Here is a 9,468-nt window from a genome sequence, read left to right as displayed (position 1 = left end):
GCCCAGCTTCCTGCTTGCGACCGGTGCTGAGGGCTGGGCCCAGCGCTCACTGAGCAGTCAGGCCGGGCTTGGCCCGGACCGGGAGCTGCCCCTTCCTGGAGGTGTGACCTCGGGCAAATCATTTATTTTCTTTTTTAAGATTTACTTATGTATTTATTTGAGAGAGAGAGAAAGCCTGAGCTGGGGGCAGGGAGGGGCAGAGGCAGAGGAAGAAGCAGACTCCCTGCTGAGCAGCGAGCCTGATGCGGGGCTCGATCCCAGGACCCCGATCATGACCTGAGCCGGCTGAGCCACCCGGGTGCTCTGGGCAAATCATTTAAATTAACCTCTCTGCAACTCCTTGCCCTGGATGGCCAAGTGGGGATGACAGTAGTCCTGCCTCCAAAGGCTTTCAGGGGGATTCCACTGGACTGGTGCTTCGAAAGCACTGAGGCCGGGCCGGCCCGTAGTGGGTGCCGTAGGAGTGTTGTTGAAATGAGTAGCTGCCTCCCCTGCACCTTCCAGCCTGTTCTGTAAACACTTGGCCAGCTCTCACTTCCCGCCCTGGGGACCTCGGGGTCGGGGTCCCGAGGAGCCCCTTTCCAGCCACCTCCTCCTTCATGCCCCGGCCTCGCGGCCTGGCGGTTCCGGTTGTCCCCAAGGCCCTGCTCACAGCTGCGGCTGGTGGTTCTAGCGTCTGGGGCCAGGGGCTCCGTGTATGGAGCCAGGAGGACGGTCCGCGGAATCCAAGAGCAGAAGACAGTGGAACCTTGTCATCCGGCCCAACCCAGTTTTCTTGACTCTGACTCCCCACTGCCCCTGACAATGTAATCAAGACAGGTTGGGGGAAATGCAGTCCAAACCGGTGATGTTTCAGTCACATGGAAGGCTGAGTCCCAGATTGGAGGACATGGTGTCACACGAGGCTTGCCTCTGGGCTGGCCTGTGGACCCCAGGCCCACAGGGCCGCTGAGGGGTGAGTAGGAGCCTGCTAGAGTGACGAGACAGGCTGGCGGTGGCAGGAGGGGGGGACTGGGACTGAGCTGAGGCTGGTTACCGCTTCAGTCCCATCCCCCACCCCCCCACCTGCCCCAGTGGCAGGGTGACAGGAGTGCTGTGGTTTCCCCTGCAGCTTCGACGCTTCTTCATGCTCGCTCTGCTGTGGCTCTTCGGGCCTCCTGCTTGAAGCCCAGTTGGGTGCCAGCTCCCAGCTCCAAGGTCAGGTCACCCCTGAGAAGAGTGAGCCTCCCTGGTGGTGAGCACCAGCCAGCAATTCCTCCCAGCTTCCTTCTGCGTCCCCATTGGAGCCTGCAAACGCTTCTGGAAGGCCTCTTCACTATGCAAAGGATGTGGGATACCCCGGCCCCCTTCCCCCCAAATGCCCTCCCATTTGCCCTCTCTGCCCTGTCCCCTTCATGCCTGTGGGTGCGCTTGTCGGATAAGCCACAGGACACTGGTTAAATTGGAATTTCGGACAACTGACAAATAATGTTTTGACATAAGTATCTCCCAAATATTGGATCTGGAATTTTTATTTGCCAAATCTGGCGGTGTAACTCGGGGGCCTAGCGGATCCAGCTATGGAGAGGGGTGCTGGTCCCCCTTTCCCTCAGAGGCACCAAACTCCTTGGGGACCCTCTCTCTGCATTTCTTTCTCTTCCCTCTGCCCTCCCTCCTCCCCCCGACCCTCCAACTGGCCCCAGGGACAAGTAGGGAGGAAAACCTCCACCAACTCAAATGTTCTCTCGGCATCCCCTTTCCAGCTCACTACAGTTCCTCTCCTCACACTCGGCCTCCCCTCCCCAGGCCCCTCTGTTCACACCTGGCACACACTTTGAACTGGCAGTTTGGGCTCTGTGTCTCCATTCCCAGCTGCTTTTGTGGGGGGTGGTAGAAAACAGAACCCTCAAGTGAATAGGCCACCACAAATCAACCCTCCAAGCTAATCCGCGGCACACACGTCCTCTGCTCTGAATCGCATTACAACCTGCCCATTTCACAGATAAGAACACTGAGGCCCAGAGAGGTTGAGCCCTCCCCCCAGGTCACACAGCTGGTGAGTGGAAGACTGGGGGTCTCTTTCAAGGGCCCCGGGGATGCCCAGAGTGGGCCCCTGCCTCCTCGGAGACCTGTCTTCCCTGCAGCAGCTGTGCAGACCCTGGAGGAAGGGGCTGAGCTGTTGAAGCCCCAGGTCCCCCTGGGTCCCCTAGGCCTTTTCACACGGGACCTGGTGCTGAAGCCGCCTGGTGAAGCCTCATCCCACCCCCCTCTGCAGCTGGGCCTCTGTGACATTTCCTCTCTGAGGATCAGCCACAGCCGTGCTGGGCTGGGGGAGAGGGAGGAAGAGGAGGCCCCTCACACCCATGGGAACCCAAAGTCTGACTGCTCGAGGTGGCCAGCCCCGAACGTGTGGGGCTCAGGAATGGGAAGACCCCTTTCGGAACCAGTGCAGCTGGGCAAGTCATTTCTCGGCTTCAAGTCTCCATTTCTTCATCCAAAAATGGGGTCAACGATATTTTACATCACAGAGCTGATGGAAGGATTCAAAATGGCCTTCGGAGCTCCTGGCTGATTCAGTCAGTGGAGTCTGCGACTCTTGATCTCAGGGTTGTGAGTTCAAGCCCAATGTTGGGCATAGAGTTCACTTAAAAAAAATAAAATAAAATAAGGGGCGCCTGGGTGGCTCAGTCAGTTAAGCACCCGACTCCTGATTTTGGCTCAGGTCACGATCTCAGGGTTCGAGCCCTGCACTGGGTGTGGAGCCTGCTTAAGATTCTCTCTCTCCCTCTGCCCCATCCCCGCCGCCCCCCCCAAAAAGAAAAGTGAAATAAAAAATATTTTTTAAAATGGTTTTAAATAATAAAAATTAATGGTTAGCACTTAGGACGTATTATGTAGCAGACACTGTTCTAGGCACTTTACATGATACATAAAATTACTTAATCCTCTCAACCACCCTAGGAGGTAGGTACTATTATTATCCCCACCTTACAGATGAAGAAACTGAGGCAGAGAGTTGAAGTCGCTGCTGGAGTCAGTAATTCAAACTGAAGGCTCAAGGGTCCAAGCTATTAATGACTACAGCTTCCTTGTTAAACAGCACAGACGTATTCCTCCAAATCAAGGATCGCCAACTGAAACGGCCCCTGACGAAACAGATGTCATGGAACAGAGCAGAAAATCCAAAAACAGGCCAGGGGAATTTTGAGGATGCAGCACCATGTCAGATGAGTAAAGAAAATATGGATTATTCTCTAAATGGCGTTGGGACAAGGTTTTGCCACCTGAAAAAAATAAATAAATAAAAGGCTGCTCCGTACCTCACACCTTACACCAAGGATAAATTAAAGATTTAAATGGAAACAATAAACCACTACGTAAAAATTTAAAAAAACAGAAACAAAAAACTTCTCATAGCAAAAGCCCCAGTGATATAAACAGCAATAGAGAGGTAATACAGGCGGGCTTGCTTTGTGAAGATTCATCAAGCTGCGCACTTCTGATCTGATACTTTGCCGTGTATGTTATACTTCAGAGATCTTTGTGTTTGTTCTGGTTTGTTTGTTTGTTTTTATAAAAACAGCCAAACTGGGAACACAACAAACTGGGAAAATATATTTGCTCCCTCAAATAACAAAGAGTTAATTTTCCTAATATGTAAAGTGTTTCTAGAAATAAACAAGAAAAAACTACTCGAAAAAGTGACAATGGATACAAATGGGTCACAGAAAAGAAAATACAGATGACTTTTAAACACATAAAGAGACGCTCATCTTTTCTTCGTGAAAAGAGAAATGCAAATTAAAACTGCAGCTAGATGCCTGACAGTTTGGCAAAAAGTTAAAGAGTTCAATAGCATTCTGAGTTGGCAAGGATGTGGGGAGACAGGCGCTGTCGGATATTGTTTGTGGGGGTGTCAGCCGGCCCCCTCCCCCGAAGGGGAATTTGCCAATATCTATCAAAATCACACATGCTTGTTCACTTTGACCCAATGACTCCACTTCTAGGGATTCGTTATACAGAGATACTCCCACATATGATAAATGCCTTATGTATAAGGTTGTTCACTGTGACTTTTTTGGGGTTTTTTTTTTTTGGCAAATTATTGGAAACCATCTAAAATGTCCATCCCTGGGGTGGGGGTGGAGGGTTGGGGTAACTGGGTGATGGACATTAAGGGGGGCTCGGGATGGAATGAGGACTGGGTGTTATTTAAGACTGATGAGGGCACCTGGGTGGCTCAGTCAGTTAAGCGTCTGCCTTCAGCTCAGGCCATGATCCCAGGGTCCTGGGATCGAGCCCCAAATCGGGCTCCCTGCTCAGCGGGGAGTCTGCTTCTCCCTCTGCCCCTCCCCCCTACTCAAGCTCTTGCTCTCTCGCTCTCAAATAAATAAATAAACTCTTTTTAAAAAATAGAAAGACTGGGGTGCCTGGGTGGCTCAGTTGGTTAAGCGACTGCCTTCGGCTCAGGTCATGATCCTGGAGTCCCGGGATCGAGTCCCGCATCAGGCTCCCTGCTCAGCGGGGAGCCTGCTTCTCCCTCTGACCCTCCCCCCTCTCATGAACTCTCTCTCTCTCTCATTCTCGCTCTCTCAAATAAATAAATAAATAAATCTTTAAAAAAAAAATAGAAAGACTGATGAACCACTGAACTCTACCTCTGGAACTAATAATATATTTTATGTTAATTAACTGAATTTAAATAAATTTTTAAAAATAAAATTAAAAATCAATCAATCAATCAATCAATCAAATGTCCGTCCCTGGAGAACTAGTGAAGGCACATCCATATAATGGTAAACTATGCAGCTATAAAAAGGAATGGGTCCCCGGTGATGCTGTGAAGCTGGCATGTCTCCCTGGACTGCTCACCTCACAAGGTCCCTACATCCACAGGTACTCTGCTTACATGGTGGATGCTGCAGATTTATCTGTATATTGTGACCATTTTCTGGAATATACTTATTCTTATTTGAACAAAATCAACATATGACAACAGTTTTCCAACAAGTGGAAATAAAGTCTCTGGGAAACGGAACATCTTTTTCTAATTTGTACAAAGACTCTGAAGCCTCTCTCAAGTCTTTTTTTTTTTTAAGTCATCTCTACACCCATCGTGGGGCTCAAACTCCCACCCCCGAGATCAAGAGTTGCATGCTCCACCGACTGAGCCAGCCAGACACCTCCCTCCAGTCTTTTTTTGTTTTTTTAACACCCAAGAGAATTAGACTATTATTTTGCCTGAGCTACTATAGTCAGGTCTCTGTTACTTACAGTCAAATTTAATTCTAACTGATAGAGCAACTAATTTTTAAAAAAATTTTAAATAGAGGGTCATCTGGGTGGTTCAGTCAGTTAAGCATCCAACTCTTGATTTTGGCTCAGGTCATGATCTCAGGGTCATGAGATTGAGCCCTGAGTCGGGCTCCACACGGAGGATAGAGCCTGCTTAAGATTCTCTCTCCCTCTGCCTCCCACCCCACTCACGCTCTCTCTCTTTCTTTTTTTAAGATTTTATTCTTTTAAAAGATTTCATTTATTTATTTGTCAGAGAGAGAGAGAGTACAAGCAGGGGGAGTGGCAGGCAGAGGGAGAAGCAGACTCCCCACTGAGCAGGGAGCCCAATGCGGGGCTCGATCCCAGGACTCCAGGATCGTGACCTGAGCCGAAGACAGACGCTTAACCAGCTAAGCCACACAGATGCCCCTCACACTCTCTCTCTTAAAAAAAAAAAAAAAAATTAAATAGGAAAAGATTCATCTTAAATTCATATGGAATCTCAAGGGACCCCAAATAGCCAAAATAATCTTGAAAAAGAAGAAGAAAGCTAGAGGTCTCACACTTCCTGATTTCAAAACTTATTACAAAGCTACAGTAATCCAAACAGTGTGGTAGAGGCATAAAGACAGACATATAGACCAAAGGAATAGGATAGAGAGTCCAGAAATAAACCATAGCATACATGGTCACATGATCTCCACCAAGGGTGCCAAGACCACTCAATGGGGAAAGGAGAATCTTTTCAACAAATGGTGTTGGGAAAACTGGATATCCACATTAAAAAAAAAAAAAAGTTGGAACCTTACTTAACAACATATATGAAATTGAACTTAAAATGGATTAAGATCAGGGGCTCCTGGGTGGCTCAGATGGTTAAGGGTCTGCCTTGGGCTCGGGTCGTGATCCCAGGGTCCTGGGATCGAGCCCCATGTCAGGCTCCCTGCTCAGAGGGTAGCCTGCTTCTCCCTCTCCCTCTCCCTCTACCCCTCTCCTGCTTGTGCTCTCTGTCTCAAATAAATAAAAATCTTTTTGAAAAAATAGGAGAAAATATCTGCAGATCATACATCTGAAAAGGCGTTAATATCCAGAATATATGTAAAGAGCTCCTACAAATCAACAACAAAAAACAAAAAAACTAGATTTTAAAAATGGGCAAAGAATTTGAATAGACATTTCTCCAAAGACAATACCCAAATGGCCAAAATGCACATAAAAAGATGTTCAGGGGCACCTGGATGGCTCAGTCGGTTGAGCATCTGGCTCTTGATTTCGGCTCAGGTCATGATCTCAGGATCATGAGATCAAGCCCCACAATGCGCTCCACGCTCAACATGGAGTCTGCTTGACATTCTTTCTCTTCCTTTCCATCTGGCCCTTACCTAACCGCTTGCACTCTAAATAAATAAATAAATAAATAAATAAATAAATAAATAAATAAAATATTTTTTAAAAAGGAAAAGATGCTCAACATCATTCATTAGGCAAATGCATATTAAAACCACAATGAGATATCACCACATATACGATGACTACTATAAAAAAGTAGAAAATAACAAGAGTTGGCACGGACTCAGAGGAATTGGAACGCTTCTGCCCTGTGGGTAGGAATGTAAAATGGTGCAGCCACGATGGAAAATAGTATGCCGTTCTTAAAAGAAAAGAAAAGAAAAGAAAACTAGCTTTACCATAGTGATCCAGCAATGCTACTTTGGGTACATACCCAAAAGAATTGAAAGCAGAGTCTGGAAGGGATATTTGCACATCTGTGTTTATAACAGCATTATTCACAATAGCCGAGGGGTAGAAGCAACCCTGAGAGCCCACCAATGGATGAATGGATACACAAAATGTGGTGTATACGTCCACACTGGAATAGGATTCAGCCTTAGCAAGGAGGGAAACCTTGTCACCTGCTACAACATGGATGAATCTCGGGGACATGCTAAGCGAAATAAACCAGCCACAAAAAGACAAATAGTACACGATTCCAATTATATGAGGTCCCTAAAGTAGTCAAACGCATAGAAACAGAAAGTAGAAGGGTGGCTGCCAGGGGCTGGGGGAGGGGGACACGAGAAGGTGTTGTTTAATGCATACCGAGTTTTCGTTTTGCAAGAAGAAAACGTTCTGGAGATCTGTTGCACAACAATGTGAATACACTTAACACGATTCAACTGCACCCTGAGAAATGGCTAGATGGTTGCATTTTCTGTTATGTGTGTGTTTTTTTTACCACAATAAAAAAAAATTAAATGCTGCGGCAGGCCACTGGTTTGCAATCTCTCCTGTAGACAGTGCTCCCCCCCCCCCCGGGGGCTGGGCATGTACCACTTGCTTGGACAAAAGGACCGTGGGGGAACTTGTCACGTAGGGGCTGACAGGCTTGTCTTAAGCTCTCTTTTACTTGGTTCATTCGACAACACTTACCAGGCGAGCCAAGCTCCAGGCCCTGGAGCGACAGAGATGAGTGGGGAGCTCCCAGTCTGGAGGGGACGAGGACAGAAGGTGAATGCATGAAAAGATCAGCTTTGACGATACCAATTCAATGGGGTTGCAGGATACAGGGTGACTGGGAGGGCACGAGATTATAGGGAACGGACCGGAAGGGCTCTGAGAAGGGGAACTTCATCTGAGATCCCAGTGACAGAAGCTTGGGGGCCTGTGAGGATGTGCAAGAGCTCCAGGTGGAGGGAGAGGGAGGGCAGGGACCTGGAGGCAGGGGCAGGCCTGGAGGGTGTGCGGTGGGTAGGGGCAGGGAAGCCTGACTCAGAAGCCTCTGGGGGCAGGATGGCTCAAGTGCTCTCAGCAGCCCTGTGTGCAAGAAACAGATAAAGTCCAGTCTTCTATTGGCATAAATTTGCTTTGTGAGTTCAAATGTATCATTCTCTTTTATGACCAAAAAAAAAAAAAAAAATTAGAACAATAAACTATATTTTCCTAGAGTCAACAGACAGCCCTCAAACTCTTGTATTTGCCTCCACACATCCAACAGCTGCTGAATCTCTGAATTAGCTCCTTGGCATGATTTAAAAACCACTGATCTGCCTGGGCCCCGTCACCCCCACTCGGCAGATGGGTGTACTGAGGCCCAGAGCGGGGAAGGAGCTCCAAGCAAGCCCAGGGCTGAGCAGGAGTCGGGTCTGGAGGTGAGGGGTGCCTGGCTCCCAGGTCAGGGGTCTTACTGGGGCACGGGACGGCCCTGGGCCCTGCTTCCTTTATGGGGAGAACCTGCTCCCCAACCTTTGGGCAGTCTGGACATGGGCGTGAGGCCTGGGAGGGACAGCTGGGGGTCAAGCCAGTGGCTCGCTGGCTGGGCTGGGGGTGTCTGGGCACCCTGGCAGCAGTAGCCTCCTGCTCAGAGGACCATCCCCTCACTTGCTGCTGGGCGTCCAGGCCCCCTTAGCCCTCTCCCATGATCCTCCGGGCCTGGCTCCCCCACCTAGGAATCTCTGCATCAGACAGCCCCCGTTGGTGTCTAATGCTTGCTCCCAGGATCTCCGAAGGAGCTGGACGGCTTCTTAGACTTCAGTGCCACGGCAGTCCTCCCACAGTCTCTGTGGTGGCTGCTAGGGTCCCAGCCCGGCCACCGACAGGCCGTGTGGTCTGGGGCAGGCGGCCGTGAGCCCGGCTGGGAGGGACGTGGCAGAGCCGCTGAAGGGTCCTCAGTCTCTCTGGGCTTCCTAAGACTCCATCCTGAATCCACACGGAGGACTTCCTACCACACCCATAGCTGCCCGAGCCGATTTTCTTATTAGTGCTCTTTAGAATGACTTCCTTTTTATTTTTTTTGTTTTTTTAAGATTTTATTTTTATTTGAGAGAGAGTGAGAGAGAGCATGAGCTGGGGGAGAGGCAGAGGGAGAAGCAGACTCCCCGCGGAGCAGGGAGCCCGATGCAGGGCTCGATCCCAGGACCCCGGGATCATGACCTGAGCCGAAGGCAGACGTTTAACCGACTGAGCCACCCAGGCGCCCCAAAATGACTTCCTTTTTAAACTGAAATTCATTTCCAAGACAACGAAATGGAAAACCAGTGTTGCTTGCCCTAAGTTAAAACAAATCCAGCAAAACCAAATCAAATTAAATTCCATAGAGCTGCCTGCTCGGGGCGCAGAGCTTGAGGTTTTCTCCCTCTGTGGGGGGGGAGGCAGAGCAGCGAGGGTTTCGGGGTGTCAAAGGGCAGAACCCAAAAGAGCCTCTGTCTGTAACCA

Source organism: Halichoerus grypus, chromosome 6 (genome assembly GCF_964656455.1).
Source record: "Halichoerus grypus chromosome 6, mHalGry1.hap1.1, whole genome shotgun sequence".
Taxonomy (NCBI): Eukaryota; Metazoa; Chordata; class Mammalia; order Carnivora; family Phocidae; genus Halichoerus; species Halichoerus grypus.
This window is presented reverse-complemented; position numbering follows the sequence as displayed.